Below are 22,527 nucleotides of genomic sequence, written 5' to 3' on the forward strand. Positions count from 1 at the left end.
GCATTTTCAAAGTCAGAGATGACGAAGATTAATTAGATTTGAATTGCTCTCACCAGCCAGAAGAAGTAAACCATCTTGCCTTTAAACTGTATGGTTTTGATCAGCGAGAGATGGGACGGCCAAGTTGGTTGTTGCTCAGCTGTTTTTGGCCTCTTTGCTCAACATCCATCTTGTAAACACATTGGATCAACATCCCCTTTCACTGATATTGACTCAGGAGTTTAACACTAGTGCAATTATTTAGATACTAAAATTGACAGAGAGGAAGCATAAAGGATGATTTGTTTTTTATTCTGTGATGATTTAATGTTATGAACTGCGCAGAAAAATAAGAGAATGGCTGCAGTATGTGTGTAGCACTGCTGCTCATTCATACCCACATTTATTCAAGTCTGCACAGGTTACAGTCCAAATGACCCCTTTGATGAATGCATTCCTTCAGCTGCAGCAAAGCACGAGCCATTACTTATAATCAGTGGTGGAAGGTAACTAAGTACAGTTACTCAAGTACTATTTTGAGGTACTTGTACATCACTTGAGTTTTTCAATTTTATGCTACTTTACACTTCTACTTCACTAAACACAAATATTGTACTTTTTACTGCACAATATTTGTTTGCTACCTTTTAGTTACTAGTAACTTCAGATTCAGAATAATAATACATAATGTCATCAACACAAATATATGTATTTTCATAGGTTAAGATAAGTATGTATTGATCCCTGGGGGGGAATTCACAAGCTTTATCTATCTTTTTATATATATATATATATATATATATATATATATATGTATATAAAATAGATAAATAAATAGATAAATATCATCTACACTACAGTATTACTTTTAAGTATAATATCTGAGTATTTCTTCCACCACTGCTTATAATATAACTGGTGATACTTTAATGTAGCAGCCAAATATTCTAAATCACATATATTCAAATTTCAGGAGGCTCTACCACACGTTTTTGTACACTGAAAGTCAACGGAAAATTGTATTATTTTCTTTTTTCTGAGTCAACTTACAATGTAAAGGTACACTAAAATAAGGCAAAGTCCAAGTAGGCATTTGTGAGTAATTGACACAATTTTCTATGGGATTTAGACGAACCATTGAGTCGTTTTGGGTTAAACCTCGCAGTACCACTCTGTGACCCTTCCACTGGCCAGGCCCATCCAAGATTAAAGGTGAACAGAGGGGCAAATCAGTTATCAAGTCAGAAACACTCATCGTCAAGTTCCCACTGTGCCATTACTGCACATGCGCACAAACACACACACACACACACACACACACACACACACACACACACACACACACACACACACACACACACAATTGACACTCATCCTTCCTGCAATATAGGTCACGACCCCATGTACCAGTACCAAGAAAGGAATGAGGGTGAGGATGCATGACCCTTAAAAGCCATAGCTGATCATTTTCAGTTCTGTGTGTATATAAGATTATGAATCTGAAGGTTCAGATGTCTGAATGAAAGATTTACAATAAGCCTTTACCTGTAATAAGAGAGGGTCATGTACCAAACATAAGACTGCAGAAGTTCCTGCACTCGGCCAAGGTGCTGGTAGGTGTATTTAGATGGCTTTGGACAGAGCCAGGCCCATTTCCAGATCGTGCCTACATGGTAATTCTACATTTGCGCAAACTTTCGCCAGACTACCTGCTTGACGATCTATCCTAGCGTAACCATCTGAGGTTAATGCCTAACCTAAACCATCTTGCGAGAGTTTTGCAAAACGAGGGTTACGAACTAGACATCACCCCATTTCCAGTCTTGATGCTATGCTAAGCTAACCAGCTGCTTGCTTCATATTGACTACAAGGGCATGAAAGGAGTAACGATCCCCTCATCTAACTATTAAAAAATGCAAATAAGCGTATTTCCTAAAAATTCTAACTATTTCTTTAAAAACAGGATTATGATCTCTTTTTTAGCTAACAATATCTCAAAAGACAATATAATAAGACTATTTTGACTACTTCACTGCTATTTTGTGTTTTCAATACGTTTAGAGTTTATGTTTTAGTTATGGTTGGGTCAAATTCTTTCAACACTCCAAACACAGGGAAATCTGGAGAAATGAGGCCCAGTGAAACTGTAGGAGGCTAAACATTGGTGGTTCATAATGGGGGACTGACGAGTGACAATATGTACAAGTCTAAAGTAGTCAGAGAAAGAAAGACAGAAAGAAAGAAAGATAGAAAAAAACCGAAAGAATGTGTGACCTGCTGACGTGAAATGCTGGTGATTTACTGTGAAAGCTGATCTACTCCCAAAAACATTTGGTCTCAGTCTTAAAATCATATTAATAAGCATTTACATATGCTGATGTTACTAAGAGACTGTTTTGTTCTTGTTAAAGAGCTTAATCCGAAATGTCATTAAATGTGCAGTATATTCCACCTGATGGACTGTAATTTACAGTTCTCCTGATGCGAGTATTCACAGCAGTTGAAATGACAGATTGCTTTTCCATTTCACAGCTCATTTTAAATTGCCCGTGAAAGCATTTGGCGCACTAGCTGAATATTTGTTTCAAGTTTACTGGTTTCCTGATAAGATACAGTAAGTCATGACATTTTATGGCATTATTTGTTTGTTTTTTCTATTGCTAAATGGATTTAGCTGTAAATGGGTCAATTTATACATTTTTTAGACTCAGTTCCAGAAGAAATTACTTATGAAGTGTGTGGTCGTGTATCTGTAGAGACCCTGCAGCACTCAGCCTGTATTTAAAAATGTTTTCTTTTTTACTGTGTTCAAAACGTTTTTGGGCGTCAATCTCTATGAAAACATAGCGACAAGGTGCCCGCATTGTAAGCACACATCCAAGAGGAAGCCCTGAAAAAACACAAATATCAAACGCTAATCAGACGAGAATCGTTCCAAAACGAGGGTGAATCTGGGGCTTTTACCTGCTAGCAGGTATTGAAACCTTTGTTGAGCCGGGGCGGAGGGGCCAACTTTGAATGTTGTGTTTACAAATCGTAACCGACAATGTGAAAGGGGTCGCTCATAATGGTGAATCCTCAGAGAATTATCACCTGACTTTACAGTTCCCCGTCAGCTCTACAGGGCATATTAGTTTACTCTAAACCACTCTCATAAGCGTGGTATCTAACCACAGCAGGCAGTTGTTTTTTTTAGCAAAATAATTCTGATAAATCTTACTGTATGCTACCTGTCCAGCACAGAACAACAGAAATACAAAGTTAGCAACTAACTGATGAACATAGTGGAGCATTTAGCATCTAAAGAGCCAAATATTGATATATATATAATTTCTTGGGTGGACCAAAACACGATGTGTAACTGAATCCTCAATTTTTGGAGAGCTGGGAATTAGAATAAGAAGCATCATTTAATATAATTAGTTTTTACTTGAGTCACAACTGAAATAATTTTTAAACCACCTGAATCAGTTCAAGCAGTTACTATTCACAAAGAAGTTTAAGTTTCAGACTTCATCGTGTTCACTCCTGAAGTCATGAAGGGCTTAGTGGATCTTAGCAGTGAGTAAGTGGCTTCTCAACTGGAAAAACATTGGCTTATAGTTGTAAAGACCTAATGAAGCATTAGCTCACACTGCCTCTACCCCCATTGCACTCCCCTAGTCTCTCCCAGAAGGATGGACTTTGAGTGGGAAAGAACGCAGGAGTTGGACTGACGATCTGGCCATCTAATCCGTTATCTCTCCTGCAACCTGTTGGTCCCCAGCGTCTCGGCCATCCCGGCCCCTGCAGCTTCCTCTGGGCAGAGGTTTTACGTACGCTCCGTTGACAGCTATCTCCCAGAGCAATTGTTAGTAAACACGATTGAACTTCTTACCCCAACAACAGGTTTCCTCTAACCCCTAATCCAGGCCGCTGAGGAGACCCCCCTCTTACCCTTTTGACCCTTCCCTCAGTCCAAACCCCCTCCACTCCTCCTCTGTGGTGGTGGTGGCGGTCGATGAGCCGGTGAGATAAGCCTGGGTGGAATTCCCGTCTGGGTGTTCTTGGGAGTGACCTGGGTGGCAGAGGAGCGTCAATGAAAATCACTCAGCACTCCACTCAATAAGGAACCAGTCTGAGCCGTGGCTGCATTTCACATCACTCTAATTTCTATTTCTATTTTGTCTGGCTCCTTCTCTTCCTTTTTTGGTTTACGGTATGACAGTAGTAAGGAGAAAAAGGTGAAAGAGAAAGCAACGCTGACATAGTTGGGAGCCTGCGTGAACTTTCGACAACCTCTAAGACAAACTTAAAAAGTCTTGTTGTGCATGAATTAAGGAATGAGCTTAGTGCTGGAAAAGAGCTTGAAAATGGCACCAAGAATGTGATCTAATGCAAATCCGATTTCTTGGAATTATGAAAAAGAATCATTTTGGGGTTAGGGTTACTGTATTGCCAGACACAGTGCTATTTTGTTACAAAAGAATGGGAATGATCAACAGCCCAAGTTTTACGACTAGAGCCATACACTATTGTCAGTGTTTTCCAAGCATTGTCGACTTCTCCAAGTAAACAAACCTCTCAGATGAGATGTACAACTAGTCGGCCATATTTAACCATGTGTCCAGCACTTCCTTAGAGACCGTGGGTCCACGGTGGAGGGGCCAGTCGTCTGGGAAAGAATGCTAGGGGTCTAGAGTGGCCCGGGTTAGGCAACGGCCTGGCCATTGTGCCCCAGGAGAAGGTAATTAGGAAGTGAAACCTTGACCAGTTGACAGCAGGCTTTGTTCAGGGGCGAGTGGGCCAAGAGAAATGCTTTTGAAAGCTTTTTCACTTTCTTTGCTGAGGCGACCTCAACCCCTTCCTCCAGAAACACGCTGGGGGAGATCATATAAGTTTCTGTAGAAAAATGCATGGGAGGGGGGTTAAGTGGTATTTATTGAAAGAGAAGAAATCTATAGGCAGTGCGTTGTTTGACAAGAGTACCAAACCAAATATACAGTGTACAGTATCTGTTTACCGAAAATGTCATTTCTAATCCATGTTGAACTACAGTTCCAGTAAAACATTTATATCCTTACATACCGTACCATAAATATATATATATAATTCTACAAATTCTGGTAATCATGCTAATAATACCCACATTCTGGGCAGAAATCAACAGCCTGTCCAGTTCAGAGTCCAGTACAGTCACCTCTTCTTATGGGCTGCAGCTGCAGCTGGAGTTGCCAGCCAGCCCATAATCAACTCTACTTTTCCTGTACTGTACATTTGCTCTCCAGCATTACACTTGTGGATGAGCCAAACGACCAGCATCACCGCAGTGAAGGCATCCAACACCGGGAGCCCACGCCTGTCCTGTCCCTGTCGACCCCGGCGCTCTGCTCTCAGCTCCTAATGTGGCAGGAAAAGTGTGAACATGGCTTTGGCAAACTGCAGTTGAGTTCAGCATCATCACCACGGCCCTGTAAGGGGAAACATGCACAGTCCTTGGACAGCTGGCCTCCAAGCTCCTGCAGAGGATTAACTCCTTGTACTTCTGAATCCAGCCAGAGGTTTTTAAGTAATAATCCCTCACATTTAACCATTTAAAAATCTGATTTTTTATGTTATATATATTATAGCTGCCTCATTAAAGGACATTTATTCTATGCCTTTTAGAACAGAGTATGTAAGAAAATGATCTAAGATCAAAGGTCCATTAACCAGTTTAAGTGTACATGTACTAGACTATTTTGTTGTATAATTTAGTAAAGGTTATACATTTGATGTGACATCTGTGTCAAAACTAAATATTGCAGTACTATGTGTCATACTGTATGATGATGAGATGTTTAGTACAGAAACAATTATCCAAATTGCAACAGCCTTATATGACTTTGACTAGCCAACGTTTAGTCTATTTTAATCGAACTCTGGTGCGGTTCTACTCCTGGTGCGGTTCAACTCCTGGTGCGGTTCAACCCTTAGTGCGGTTTGTTTGGGCAGTTGAGAAAAGATAGATAAATAGATAGATAGATACTTTATTTATCCCGAGGGAAATTCAGGAAAATATAAGGGGAAAGCGCGAACGCAGTCCCCCACTACCACAAATTATGCAGTCGAGATTCCCACATTTGTGGAATTCGCAGGGGTCAGCACAACCGGAGAGCAATGGCTGAGCCTCGCCCTGGGTGAACCACCTTCTTGATCATGGTATCTCCCCTGCCAGGTAAGTATTCGCAGTATTCATACCCTGGTGCGGCCAAAAACAAACGGGTTCCCTCCGAGACAATCTCTTGCAAGCAGTCTTGGTTATTTCCAAGCAAACTTTCAACCTTTCAAAAATATTCTTCAGATTAACAACAGGTTTGCAGATTAACATGTCAAAGTAAAATGTTGTATTGTGAAATATTGGCCAAACTGCCGAAAAACAGTACTTCTAATCTGCATGCCATGCACCTGAATTGAGGCGTCCTAATGTTATTTTTTGATTTACAATAACAAATCTGTAAAATGCACAAAAAGTAAAACAGAAGCACAATGGGAAAAACATATGGAAGAATATGAAATTTGTTTTCCTCTTTGTTCTCTGCCTTATTATGGGAAGCCATTTGGCAGCGACCCTTGGTAGACAGCGGTTTCATCCAACTTGGTCTCTCTGGGATTTATTTGGTTTCCTTCCACATTGGCTTAAACGGAGTAAATTATATGTGTAGAAGTTTTTTGAGTGAGTAAACCAACATTAATGAACATAAGGCAATCAAATAGATCCTTGGGTTGCATGCTATGATGTTGTGACCCTTGTAATCCTGAGAGCTTAGGGAGTCAAAGGTAGGAATGAATGCAAATTTGTAAAAAGCCTGCTGTTTGCTTGTTAGCAAATGTGTCAGAATCAACAGCACAATTTACACGTTAAAAAACCCCAAAACAGTCAGGTCTGCTCTTAAAATGAATAACAAAGGCAGAATAAAAGTGGCCTTTGGAATTAAAGGATCAACTGTACTGTACTAATACTGATGTGGATCCTCAAACACATCTCACTGAATACAAAATACATCACCCACTCGAGGTGGTTATTCTTAACATCCCTCAGGTTTTATGAACTTGTCAAGGAAAATCTGCGGCTTTATGGGTGGTTTTGCACTGCTTTCGTACATTTACAGTGCTTACGTCTCTTAGCGCAGGTGTCACAAACAGACCTTTCCAAGTAAATGAAGTCAACTGATTGCTCTTGACTTTTCTCCTGGAGACTCTGGAGCTGGGACAGGGATCAGTCCTCAGTGACTGCGGTGATTAAAGTTTTTATGTAGTTGACAGAGGAGTTAGAGAATGCCAAGGGACATTTAGATTAATGATGGCATACTTGAGGCCAGTATTATGTCACTCTGAATGAGAACTGAAGAGACAGAGGGATGACATTTTTACAGGCCTGGTACTTATAAACACATTTGTGTGTATTTGCAAGGCAATGCGTGCCAAATAGAACCAGACACACACTGTACACATGCATACGCTTCTCAAGCACTTCGCCATAACACACTCACTCTGTGGCTGCTGTTGTATTCTGTAAGTGTGTGTATATGTGTGTGGTGAGTGCCATAGTTGGCTGGTGGGCCAGTGTTTGATGATGAAGTCATCAGTTTAAGTAAACTCCAGATGGCCAGGCAGAAAGTAAAACAAGTGCCATCTGCTTAGATTCAACTGCTGCTCAACTTCTCCCCTCTCCGTCTCTCTGCTTCCCCTCCTCTCTCAGTTGGCACAGCTAAGGACCCGAGTACTTAGAACATTAATGCCATTAGTGAAATGTTTCAGAAGAGGCAGCCAAGCACAATGCATTACACTAGCACTACATTACCACCAAGGGCTACGCTCACTGCTGGCTTATGCAGTCACAAGGTAATACACAACCTGGAAATTAACTGAGGTATTGACTGTGTTGATGGTAAAAGCATGTGTATCACCTTTAGATATTGATCATTATAGGTAAAACTTCAAAGAGATTGACAATAGATATAAATGTATTTGTTCTTGAATAAAACACCATTGTTTACTGGCCGTTTGAGCATTGATAGCAAAACTTAACTAAAACTGTACAGCTTTGTATCCTAACAATTATATTTGCGTACAAAAAAAACTGCATGGTCAATTACGTTTTGAGGAAAACGCATTATCTCCGGGATTATGTTTTTTTTTGTCGTATCCCAAATATGTTTCCCATGAAAGTCCACAGAAGTCCATGTGGGGAGAAGGATTGAGTGGATGGGTGTGTCAAACAAACGCACTTTCACCCAGTAAAACTTGAACTTTAAGCCAAACCGTGATCTTTTACTTAACCTAAGCAAGTAATTTTGTTGCCTAAACAAAACCACATAGTTTTGAGAAAATACTAGGGAACGTCATTTTGAAAAAGATAGGGTTCAGCTGGGAGGGTTCAGCTTCAGAGGAGCATTAATGAAAAGAAATATCATGACCAGCAGAATGATAGCGGTCAGATTATAATATATTTTTTATGCTACTTGACATTTTGGCCTGAGATCCTCTGGGGAGCATGACTGTGCTCAGTTAATTTCATGGTTGTCCTTTAGATTTTGATACCGCTGTACTTTGTGAGCTTTGTTACAAGTGATGTCTGTAATAAAGGAGGGAAAAAGGGTCACCAAAATCATTAGGAAACATCGTCTTCGGACTATAAATACATACTGGCAAGTTTCATGGAAATCTGGCCATTCGCTTCGTTTTGGGGCAAATACCAATTTAGGGCTAAAAAGAAGGATTGCATTAATAGAGCCAAGTGTGTCCTGATGGTGGTGCTTGGGGAAATGTCAGGGGGCTCACTAAAGTCATTTTGATTGTGTTGAGTGTACTTGAATGAGTTTTCGCAACTTGCAAGAATGTACCTTAACAGCCTGTGAGAGTACTCCTTAACGCTAATGTGACTTGATTTGTAGTAAAGTACAACCAATGCTCAATTTTCTCCAAGCGCTCACAGCGACACACAAATGTTTCTTTCAAGTTGAAACATTTCAACTTATAGACGCGTACCGAATCTATTTGCGTTGCCTGCCGCATATTCACGTCAATTCGCGTCTTTGCATTAACTTTGTATGTAATCGCACGGCATGAAAAAACACTTTGCATTTGGTTGAAACACACATTAACACTGAATACCCACTCAATGCGGTATATATATCATATTTGTTTGTTTATGGAAATTATAAATACTTGAATTACAGCATGTATATTACACATAAACTTTTAATTTCACATCTTTCAGTGGGCCCGCGCTAATTCCCATTGACATCTATGAAATTATTAAATCCCTAAAATACAAACGCTTAGTTTTATTGTACCTTCAATTATTGTTCCCTATATCATGTAAGTCAGCCTGAATTTTTTTTTCTAGACGATTACACAAAAAGGTGGGAAAATGATGGTGGATTTACTTTTGTGGCTCATGGCCTGTATATTATTGCTCCATGTGATGAATAAGCCAATGTAGGTCTTGTTTCCCTCCTCTCACTAAAGCAGAACTTTCAGCGATACCCTTCATCTGGCTTAAAAAACATTGGACTCTACACATCGGTTAAGCGGTGTGTCCCAGAAGAAAAACAGGACCAATCTCCTTCACCACTGTATGTTGTAATTAAGCCCACAGCTGGCAGTTCCCATTACGCCATCAGGGCGAGCAGGCAGACCTGGTTCTGGGGCATTACAGGCCCTCCTCCTCAACTCTCCGCCCGCCCGCCGCCTTTTTCCTCTCCTCAGCACCTGTACATTGTAAAGAAGCCCAAACAGCCCTGCAGCTAACAGTCTGATGGCTGTGAGAGTGTTTGTTGTGAAACACTTTGGTGTAACACATCATCTCCCCCGCCTTGGCATACATTTTCACATTCCTGCCTCGCCGACTGTTTTAGCCCGGGCCAGGTGGGGAATATGTCCACACGTGGTTTTAGGTTCAGTAAAATTCACACCAGCCTTTTATATCTGACAGGAAACTACATGGAAATGTGGCATAATGGAGAACAGGCAAGTGGTGCGACAATTACTGCGGGGGCGACAAAAGCTGAGGGTGACGGGTTTCATCACATCTGCCCCACCTCCCCCTCCACTCCTCTCACTCACTCATTCCCCTCTCTCTCATACAAAAAACGTTATGTTCAAGTAAGAATTTTAATGTCGTGCCGCTCTGAGTTTGCCCACACCACACCAAAAGCGGCCCTGTCTCTGTAGGCTCGCTCTCTCCTGGCCAAGATCAGCTGTCTTACCGCAGAGCAGCCTGCTGTAAACACTAGCCAGATTACCACACAGACAACACACACACACACAACATCACGCTGACTAACTTACAAGCAAGCATTGTCAACAAAATAATTTGCTTCCAGCATATTGATTTAGATGGAGGCAGTTAGAACGATTACAACTGGATCAAATAAAAACAGAACTTTAGCATCCAAATCCATTTCAGACTGTGGGAAGTCTTGCGTAACATTTAGGAGAGAAAAAAACTAAACTCCGGTAATGATGTGCACATGATTGGCAATAGCTGACCATTAAATGTATCCCCCCCCCCCCCCCCCCAAAGCCACTGCAGGTGCTACAAAAGCACGGTTAAAGGCAAAACTGAAAGCTATAACCAACCAAAACACGCAGCACCAGGGTCGCAGTTGTTATTGTTCTGAGTGGCTCTGTCAAACATAACAATGATCAAGAATTTGTTGATCTCTCTGCCTTTGTTGATGTGTATTTATGTAAGAGTTTCTGCCAAAACATGAAGAAAAAAAGATAAATGTGGCTAATTAAAAGAACATTTATTTGCTAGTTGCTGTAATAGATACCTCATTGTGTGGTCCGGGGGCAAAGCTAAACCCTTTAACTGATCACAATCGCTGCAAACATTGAATTTCACTCATGGAAAATTAGTTGATTTTGTAAATCCTGCATGTTGCTTACCAGCGACAGCCACACACGCACACGCACACGCACACGCGCACACACACACACACACACACACACACACACACACACACACACACACACACACACACACACACACACACACACAGGTAGAGGCCTATGTGAGAACACATACAATAAAACTAGAAAATAGACCCGGCTTTTATTTGCTTTAATCCCTGAACTCACTCGCCGTATATTTGTCACAGACATTCTTTGTTTTTCGAAAAACAAGCATACCCAACAACACGATGCAGGAAGAAGAGAAAATATTGTTTTGTTGGTTAAAGTGTGGCAGACAGTGAGTAATAGACTTCACATTACAATATTCACAACTTTGATTCATTTTTAACAAACTGTTTTGATCGGTGGACCCCTACGGACTAAAGGAATATAAAGAACCAAGGAATGGACATATTAGGTCTTAATGACCACTTCAAAGGTAAAGAGTCACCACTTTTATTCTTTATCTGTCAAGTTTACAATGCCGGTACATCTGAATGAATTATACTTAAATAAATATAAATGAACGGATCGATTGAATTGTGGAAAAAGTTTAAGCAATTATTTGTATGCACGATCTAAGCAGCTTAGAACTAGCTCAGGCGGGTTGCCAGCGGCCCGGTGAGCTTTAAGAGGTTTATACATCCAAAGAACTTGTAAAAAATGTGTCCCGGCATCTACTTGAGCTCTGTGTTTATTTGTCAAAACCTGTAACCACACCCGCCGAGTGAAAGGGACTCAGCAATTAATTGTTTTACCGGTACACACAACCCTCATTAAAAAAAAATCCTGTGTGTCACATTAGATCGAGGTTCACACTCTGAACTGATGGAAGGACTGAGTCTCCCTGACTCATGGCTCTGAAATGAATTGGACCGAGAAAGCATTAGCACACCTGCGGCACCTTCACACTGCCCGCAGAATGTCCTGTGTGTGTGTGTGTGTGTGCGTGTGTGTGTGTGTGTGTGTGTGTCTGCTGCTGTGTCAAAATGCAACATGTTCCAGCTGACTGCAATTAAACGGTAAACTGGAAATACTTACCGTTGATTTAGTTGTACATAATTTGGTCAAAATGTGTTCCAGGGAGGAGTTGGTTACCTCACCGTTCACCACCCAGAGCGGACACACATTTATCTAACCGGGGGTTTATCAATTAGGCCCCCCTCCCCCTGCACTCCCACCATCACCTGCTTTTTGTGTGTTCCAAGGCAACACGCAGATCATCTGGAAAAAACAGCGCACACAAATCGTAGGCTTCGCAATCAATCAAGGAGCAGAGCTCTGAGGCGCTGGACTCGAATGAACACAGCCATGCAAAGAGAGAATCGGAAAAAAAACCCACAATTTCACAAGTTGTTTTTTCTTCTCTCTCTCTCTTCTTTATTATTTGACTCTGTTAACCATCATAAATCCTCTGGATGGGAGATGGGAGCCTCAGTGAGAGATTTATATCCCTTGCCTTTTTCTAATCCAATATCCCCTCCTCTCCAGCCATTCCCAAAATGGTTTGGCTGTGAGGACTCTGTGGAGGCTCTGCTTAGGGGAAGCACACACAAACACACACACACGCACACGCACACACACACACACACACACACACACACACACACACACACACTCAAACACACACACATGTTCACACACCCTGAGTGACCAGAGCAACAAGAGGAATGTAGCAAGTTGCGCCACATCCCAGCTGGACTGACAGTGAGCGCTGGTGGTGTCCTCCTTTCCACCGAGGAGGATGAAAGGACATCAACTCGTCTAAGACACAGAAGGAACGCCTGGAATTAAGAAATGGGAAGCTCTTCAACAGGGGGCTTGCCTGGGAGACGACTTCGGTTCACTGCTAAAGCAAAGAAAACGAAGATGGGGAAAGATATTGACAGAGAGAACTTCAAAAACACTCCCCGCACCTGTGATCAATTATGATCTGCAAAATTAGTTACTAACAAAACCCCGGCCTGTAATAATTCATAATTATCAAAAGAGGAGTGAGGAGGGAGCTCCCAGGGTTCACACAGACTTTGGAACAGGTTTGGAGGAGGGGAGTACGATGTCCTCGGTGTGGTGTCCCACCTTATAGGCCGAGGCCTGGCTCAACCAGTTCAATGAACCATCTAAGTGTGGTCTAATCATCCACTCATGTCTATTGTGAGTGAAAATATTTGCCTTGAGTAACGGCTGTGTGATGAGAGCTGTTATTACAGAACATCGATGTTACTTTCTCCTTCCAAAACCTCTTTCCAACTTCTGAAACAAAAGTGCATTGTAAAATAAATTGAGCAGCAATAAACACCTACTCCACCAATGTTTTCCCGGTTGTTTGTGTAGCTGCTAGCGATTGCTCTCTGATAAATCTCATTTGTAAGTTAATGACATCCATTAAACATTGATCGGAAACAAATCAACACAAGATATTTTTGGCCAAGAAATTTCACGTCCCTGCATGAACCAAAGACTTTCTTTTGCTTGGAGAACTCAAAAAAATACAAGACAGACATTTTTTTGTTGAAAGGCCAGAAAGGACACAACACTGAGGATGACTCAATCAGGTGGAAATCTCACTCCGAAATGTGAACTTTTGTCTTTATCACCGGCCTTTATGGAAACAGCTCTTATCTTAACGAGGGATTTGTAGTGATCTACGTTCACAACCCTGCGATTATGCTCCTAGCTGTTTTCAGCGCAATCATGAAGGAAAAAGTGTTGCAAAGTCTAAAATATGAAATGTCTAGAAATTGTACACAGGGGAGTGAGGCAGGGAGAGATACTATCAGTGTGCACCGCAATTCTCTAATGATAAAAAACTATCTTTGCTTATCGCCGCTGCTGCTAAACCCGTCAGAGAATCACAGCAGTATTAATAAGACATGTCCTCACACCAGTGGACACTTCTTGGGCTGGGTGGAGGAGGAGGAGGAGGAGGAGGAGGAGGAGGGTACAAAATTAAACTCCTTTCCAAACAATCCCTGTGCCAGAGAATATCCCAGAGAATACACTCTCCCTGAAAGAAAATAAATGGAATCTCCTGTTTGGGTTAGATCGCTGAGAAAAAATAAAGACAATTTGCCGAAACTGCTCAATGTGTAGTGTGTTAGCACCGGAGTTAATTGGAGGAAAAATGTGAAATATGAGCCAAAATGGACAAAGATAATTGCTGTTCACTTTGAGCTGGTGGCTCACAGCCCTATCGTAAAATTAAGTCCCCTGAATTCAACAAAGGATCACTGTTTACGTGCGATTTCTTATCAGCATGATCGAGATGAGGGAGTCATGTCTTAGATCCCCAGAGCAGATAGTGTTGTAGTACATAATATCAAGTCAGAAATACCAACCTAGAAATTAGGAACAAAGTATTAAAATGGCCCACGTGAAGCTTCTGAGAAAACAGAGGCAAGATTCTCATTTATTTCTATTCATAAGTTTTCTCAGCTGCAAGCAAGCATCTGCAGTTGTCTCTCATGTTACAGTGAAATGATACACTATAATACATCATACTTTAATGCTGAAGTATGAAAACACTTGTGTAGGCTAATAAATGGCTAAACATTTACATTGGAAATCTAAAGCTATGCTTTTCAGCTCTTAGTCTTCTATGATGACATGACAGCTAACATTTCCAAATATCACTGATGCAGTAGCTTTCGCATGAGGTTATAATTACCAGCATTGATTTTCCCATTTCTGACTTTCAGTGCAGGGCAGCTTTAGGGCTTCAGAACTATACTAATATTTTGCACTGTTTAATTCAGGGCATTCTTACTCCCAACTCGTCAAATACGGCAGCTTGGTCAGTGGCCCTATGCTTTAAACTATGACACTCCACGTACCTCTCTAGCGCCAGTTTTGCACGTTCAGGACTGCCTCTATAGTGGCCGTAGTAATTATGACGGAAGTAAAGGAGAAAGTCAGGTGACGTGGTATGAAGAGTGACTGCGTCGGGAGGAGATCGAGATGGATTGATGGGGGAAACGAACACAGACTTGCATCCAGGAGACCGTTGTTTGTGTCCCGTGTGAAACCAAGTCAACATTGACTTATTTGAACTTATGTAACGTATTTAAATTATGTTACCTCTGCAATTTAACAAACACACCTAACCAAGTAGTTTTGTTGCCTAAACCTAACTGTGTAGTAATGTCACCTCTTTTACTTACATAACCTACTTAACTTGCATAACAAGTACGTAACTTAAGTTACCTAATAACCTTATTTATTTGAACCCAAAACATGATTCTTCTCCTAAACCTAAACAAGAAGTAACATAACATTAACTTATGTAACATATGTATCGTTTGCAACTTACATAACATACATAACTTACATCACATACGTAACGTATCGCTATCCACGTGTTGAAGTCTGTTGGACTACCCTACACGTTGAAAGATTATGCTAAAGTGCGTTAAAAAGGGACGCCAAGGGGTCCTGACCAAGAGGCTGTATTTGACGAGTTGGGAGTGAGAACGTGTTGATTAATCCGTTCACAGAATTATTAAATTCAATTTCAGTATATTTCATGTTGCTTAAGGCCACATCAAGTCCTCTTACACGGCTCCCCAGACTCCAATTTAAGAAGCACTACTGCCAAATAAACACTCTTTTCTGATATTATAATAAAGCCTTAATCAACCTTTTTATTACACATTCCTTCACTGAACCCTGTATTATGAGCCTGTGTTTTGCCCTGTGAGGCTATGTCTGCTAACTAAGGGAGGTAAATTATGCAAAGAGGGTCAGGTTGCTCAAACAGTTCGCCTGCAGGGCTGCCAGGGTGAGGTCCGACCGCGATGGACCCGGTTAGCAGGAGGCCCAATCTGTCTCCCCAAAACCTTCAGTACTAGCATGCATCTCATTAAGTTAACAGCTTGCCGTCAGCACGGAGACAGGAAGTCAGACTGTTGTGTCATGATGAATGCTCTCGTAAGCACCGCATGTCATGGATGGAGGTTAAACTGAGGTATTCAAAGAGGGGGAGTGTGGGGGGTTGGGGGATGCATTGTGTTGCTGAAATATCCACATTATAGCCCCTTTTTATCACTCAGCTTTACAATTGACCCAGTTACCTGTAAAATACTTAAAGGCATTAAATACCATCCGTTTTTAATTGTGGAAAAACAAACAAGCCTGTAACTCTCCAACTCTTAAATCTTGTTGTAATTTACTTGTGGTTTTGTACAATATCATACCCAAGCACAAAAATGTAAGAATTATGTGACATTTTAAAGTTTGTATTCCCAGATAACTTTTGATCCTCACAGTTGAACACATGCAGTGAACTGTTCTTCTGATAAGTACAGAGCAGTAACCCAATTGTGAAATGTGCTTTTTCAAACCAACATACCTGAAAGAAATAGTTCTGCAAACAGTGTGACGTAGAGTTATGTTTGATAGAGTAGATTTATAAACCAACTCCTTAATTATTTTAGAGCCAAAAGCAGATTTGCGATTGGCTTACCCAACATTGGGGGTTGAAAAACGCTCGCCTGTCACACTGATGCATATGTTATTGCTCTAATTTGCAAACAATACCCCAAGCACTTCATATATAACCATTTTCTGGGATAATTTGATTGCTCAGATGCTTGTCTGGGTCCCCTGGGTGAAAGGTTTTTGCCCCAGTAAGCAATGTACACTATTTCAGCAAAGAAAATAAACCTCATAAAAACTGGGGTCTGTGCCAACAAGTACCCAGATGGTTCATTTAAGAACCGTGAAAACAACATTATATGTTTCTTATTGTACATGTTTCATAAGAAAACAGCAATTTTTCCCCCTAATTCTCTTAATGCGTGTGCACACTAAACCCCTCCATGTTTACAATAAATAATTGACCTGTACAAATATAAAAGATTTGATAAAACTTATTTTTTCTCCTCAGTTTTGAGGTCTTAATCAACACTAAAGGAGTATGTACACGTGCAATGTATTTTGTATGTGTATGCATTTTTACAAAGAAGAAGCAGATAAAAAAACTCCACAAAGGTTATTTTAAAACGCAGTGCAGCCCTTAAACAGGTGCGATTATCTTACTTCTGAGTGGAAAAAGTCATTTTCAAAAGCTGATAAATGACGAAAGGAGTGGAAAAGGATCTTTTTCCCCCTGAATATAAAGTTGTACTCTCTTTAAAGGAATGGCCTTTTATCAATCGGTTGACCTGTTTCAAGGCATGAAACAAACAGCAGCACTACTAAAACACAGACTGTAAAGGAATGTAACTAAGTACATTTACTCAAGTAAAATGTTGACGTACTTTCCATTTTCTTCTACTTTATTCTTCGACCCCACTACATTTTGGAGGAAAGATATTGTACTTTTTACTCCTTAGTCAGTAGTTACTTTGCAGATTTAAGTTATCAATACAAAATAAATAAGAAATCTAATAATAAATGATAATCTATTATTATAGATTATTATATTATTACCCATTACTATATAAAGTCATTACAAATGTCCCCACATTTGCCTGTACACATGAATGCATCAGTAATCATACGACAATAACGTAAAATATTATTCTGTATTTGGCTATTCTGTATAATGAGTATCTTTCGATACTTTAAGTATATTTTGATGCTAATGCTTCTGTATTTTCCTCAAGTAAGACTTTAAATGCAGGACTTTTGCTTGTAACAGAGTATATTTATACCGTGAAGTAAAACTTCTGAATACTTCTTCCACCACCGCAGTGTTTTTTTATTCTACACAGTCACACTCTAATGGTGAAAAGCAGTCATCCTAATAAATTCTGTGATGACAGGGCACTCCCAAAGCCATAGCCCCTCCCTCTTTCACCATCCCAAACCAAACCAACCCCCAGCTTTGCTTCCTCTGGCATCATGTCCGACCCCTGCCAGTCTCTGGGAAAATCCCAGCGTGCTCTCTGTTCCATCAAGGAACCGCAGGAAATGAGTCTCGGAGAGCGCTGAAGTTTAATAAAAAATAAATGAATGGGGTGTCCCAGGGACAGAGTGAATGGAGAGTGGGAAAGAGAAGGAAAGACTGAGTTGGTGCCCTAAAGTAGAGGACAGGCAAGAGAGGAGACGGGAATAGAAGGTACAACATTTCAAACCATTACTGTGTTTCTGTACAGTGATGAATCAGGGAAACCAAAACCAGCTGCAACGAGAGGTTCGTGAACAAGAATGGCAACGTGGATCAACTGGCGGATCATTTAAAACCATCTAACCCTCTCTTTACCCTTTCTTACAATGACCAGTGGGCACGGAGCCTACAGACACAGTACAAACACACACAATGTGCTTGTGCGCGTGTGTGTGTGTGTGCACAGAGATAGCCACATAGATCCCTTTCTTCCCTCTCCTGACACAATAACTCTCATGCTCTGAATGGAGGGACAAACATTCCAGACATGCCACATGTCGGGGCTGCTGGCGAATCATTAAACTGTGGAAGAGAAACTGCAGGATACCCTCTTTTTCTCCCATGTCTTCTCTAATTACCCTTATACCTTTAATCGATGTTAAACATGGAACAGGTATTAACTTAAAGGGAAAGTGGGAAATAGAAATCTGCGGGACATTTTAGAAGTAAGTGGGATGCACTTTGTGCTCCGACGAGGATATGTGATAACTCTATAAATTAGGGAGGGTATTATCTTCCTTCGGCAGCTGACTGCTCCCAGGATTATAGTTTACCTCTGGGCCTCTTGGCCAAAACGAGAATAAACTTCCAGGAAAAGATACGACAACGCACAAGGATCAATAGATCCCTCTCTTTATATAACCATTGTATATGCCCTTTTATAGAGCGGTGGAAATAGAAGAAATTGTGTTGCCTGTCTTTTTCTTTTTCTTTCTTTTTTCTTGTCTTTTTTTCCTTTTTTACGATTAATAAACATAAACACACAATTTCTATTTTATTTTAATTATTTTTCTAGGGGGGTACCGACTATATTGTAATAGTTGTTATTATTTATTTATTTATAATTTTTTGCATTATAATATTATCACTATTATTATTATTATTATTATACTTGTCTTCCTGATTTACGTATGTGTTGCCTGTGTTATTAGGTATGCAAAACCACTATAAATAAATGTTCAAAAAAATGAACAAACAAAAAATCCAACTCTCGTCTGGTCTCCGAGAGAAAAGGGGATGATGGGTAATGCTAGTTGGTGGATATCTACTCAGAGCTCGCATACCCTCGGGGCCCCGGCCCCCCTTTGAAAGCGTGGCCGTCTAAGTGCCTGAAGTGTAACACCAAGCAGCCTATTGAGAGGCAGGTGATGTGGAGAACAAAGGGAGGATTCAGCACCTCAGTGACACAGTGGGAAAGAGATGAGTGATTATTAGCCCCACAGAGGGCCTTGACAGACCATTTAAAGGCAGCTTCCTTTGATTGTGACAGTGTAATTGTTTCACAGATACAATCACGTTGAGCACTTACCTGGGGCAGGGGAAACTGGACTTTCATTAAAGTGCGGGATTGTCTCCAGGCTGCTCTGTAATTGTGCCTGTTGTCTTGTTTTGTGATGTTGTCGGGCTCCGTCCCCCTTCTGCTCTGCGGTAATCCGGAGGTGTGTGTGAATGTGTGAATGCGTGAGGATTTGACTGTAGGCTATTTAGAATCTGAAACAGCATCAGATGCCACACATAGTGTAAGTCAAAGTGCTTGAGATGCAATAATTCAAATCTGATTTCACATTGCAGATTTCACAGATTATTGTTATTGAAACATAATAAAATTGCATTAAAGTCGATTAAAAATCCCTTAAATGCAAGACAGATATTGGTACACTAACTAAGACTAAGACAGTAAGCTAGTCCAATGTGGTAATTAAAATAGAAAAAATAATAAGGGATCTTTTGATTATTCTTATCAAACATTATCATTGTAACCTCTGCTGTTGCATGTATGAATCAGGGCTGGTGTTCTGTATTTTGGATTACATAAAGTATCCATATTTGACTTGTTGTAAAATTTAAAAAGAAACAACCTGATAAGTAAATTGTCAAATAGAAATCCCTAATTTAAGTGGTTAACTTGACTCGTCTGAAACTGACAAGACGTGAGAATAAATCACACTCATGAAGTGTAAACAAGGCTAAATAAACGGTGTAGGAGGGTGGGAAGTCTCCTCAAAAAAGTGAACTAGCCCCCGTGTTTGTTTTTGATTCAGCGGGCTGAGATGACACAGTCTGTTGGGTACTCTATTGGCCATGTGGTCTGGGTCCATTGAGCGTGGCGGTGCGTCCAAGGGCCGAGCTGATTAGATAATAAACTGCAGGATGAAGAGCGAGGACGGGACAGTCGGGAGAGACTCTTTGCTAGAGATAGTTTTTTAGCTTTAGGTCTTTTGTGACGAGGAGACAAATTCTTCTTTTGTTCTTTGCTGCTGTGATTATGAGCATTCTACAGTATCGTAATACTACATGGAACAAGTGTTTGTCCACGGGTTTAAAGTCAAAACTGCTCCACCGAATGAAAATCTGAGCAAAGATTGTAGGTCAACAGCTTGAGAAACTCTATGAATAAGTCTATCATAATAACATATTAAGGCTGTCTTTGTCTTTGACCTCAACCATGTCCTGATCAGCAAAATATAAAATGTTGCCAACAAATCTGAGATACAGGGTTCCACGGTTTACCAAGGTTTTACCAAGCATTCTTTTGTGCACCAGTAAATCCTTAAATTAAAGATGGAGCTCAAATGTACGTTGCAGAGTCTGGAATATATTGTCTGCGTTGATTTTAATGGTATGTTAAATATATGTATCCTTGTTTGTTGTCTTAAATGTTTGTCTTTGTTGATGTTGCAAATGGAGCTGCTGTGATGCAAGCACAATTTCAGACTTAACAAAAAAAGTATCACCATCATCATCATCATTTTACTGCTGAATCATCATGTCACAACGCTTGATACAAACCAGCATTGCACACATTGACATCCATCCTGTGTTGCCAACATCTATAATTCATTATGTTTTTTATCCAGAATGGAATGAACTACTTTAAGGCATTTATCTAAACACAGGATGTTTACCCGTTTGTTTTTAGAAATTACACAAATTGAGGCCACAGATTGCAGATTTTGCAATTTGATAAGTAAAACATACAAATCATTGGTGCTTTTATATCTCTGTTTGATTTGAGAAGATTAGTTCTGGGGTGACAACAGAACCGCAGCATGCTGCCAGCCGTGATTTGGCAAGAAGAAATACACAAACACACAGCTGAGAGCTCTCCCTCCGTTGTTTATTCCCCCATGTCGAAATGCAGTGTGAAGTATTTTTTCATTAAAGAAAAATAAATTAGCGGTATTATTGTTGGAATCAGTCACGCGTCCCCCAGCGCATGTAACACAATCCCATTCCCCTTCCTCTTGGTTTTGTGTTCACCATTCAATTTAAGTGATGTATTTTTGTTGTCACATGACAAATGTACGCTAACTAGGAGCTTGTGCATCTGTGTGTGCGTACTGTGCGACTGCCACTGACCCCTGTCCTCCATGTTCATACTCAGAAAATCCCCACAGCTCATTTGAGACCTGTTGATAGGTATGGTGCAGATCAAGTGCAATTTGGGGGCAGCACAGAAAGTCAATGAGGAGACTTGAGTGGAGGTGAAAAGACGTAGAATCGCTCTGGGTGGCACAAAGGGAAACAAAGACGAGTCTGCTCAAGTTGAAAACTTTTTTTCTTGAGCAAACACATTTGCAGCTTTTCTGATTGACTCCACTTTATGAATTTACAGACAGAAGCAAAATATAAGAAACTGGAGCTTAATTTATGGACTATTTTGACATTTTGGGGAATTCGCTTGTTCGCTTTCTTGTGGATAGATTATTCATTCAACCTTTATTTATACTCCAGAGATCATTGACCCTCATTTACAATGACAGGAAAGCAGTTACAAAAACAGAAGAAGAAAAAAACAACAGCAAACAGATATACAAACAGAGAAAAGGCAATATCATTATAAAAATAATAAATGCCATTAAAACTTTCTGACTTGGGTAAATAATTTGATAGATAAATTTAAATAATTCAAATGTAAAAGGAAATACAGTCAGGTAAAACAATTAGAAGAAGAGCCTGGGGGGTTTACGAGCAAACTTCTCAATCTAAAAAGTTAGATGAGAATATTGAGAGCAGACAGAGTCAGACTGAGCAGCAGGTTAGCTTAGCTTAGCATAACGCCTGTAAATAGATCTCGCCTTGCCCTGTCCAAAGCTTAAAGATATTCAATTTACGAGCATGCACCTGACGGAACAGATATGTTCAATTTCAATCAATACAGCTGTCTACCCAGGCAACGTAAAAGACTTGCATTTTACTTGCGCTACATGCGTGTTATGCTAATCAAGGCTCAAGTCTATTTTCCCTTATTACGAAAAGGATAATATTCCTACTAAGGTGTTTACTTAGTGGGCTAATTGGCTAATAAAAATGAGTATTGCACTAATACTTGTGTTTACATGCAGTTGTGCATACTCTTGTTAAAATACCTTTGCCGGACTTGTTCGACCGTGCAAACACAGCCTTCCTCAGCAGCGTTGCGATATTTGCACATATCTGAAAACCTGTTGATATCCAAGTCTTTGATATTGTTTAAAAGTAGGCGTGTTTCTCCTTACGCCAAAAAATGTGGGCT

General features: G+C 40.4%; 1 non-coding gene across 1 annotated transcript; it reads right to left on the bottom strand.

Annotated features, from left to right (window-relative positions):
• Positions 1 to 6,020: 6,020 nt before the first annotated feature.
• Positions 6,021 to 6,184, bottom strand: LOC115021900 (U1 spliceosomal RNA). Its single transcript, XR_003833770.1, has one exon. It is a non-coding gene; the product is annotated as a U1 spliceosomal RNA (small nuclear RNA).
• Positions 6,185 to 22,527: the final 16,343 nt, after the last annotated feature.

The sequence above is a fragment of the Cottoperca gobio genome, chromosome 16 (assembly GCF_900634415.1).
Source record: "Cottoperca gobio chromosome 16, fCotGob3.1, whole genome shotgun sequence".
NCBI classification, from domain to species: Eukaryota; Metazoa; Chordata; class Actinopteri; order Perciformes; family Bovichtidae; genus Cottoperca; species Cottoperca gobio.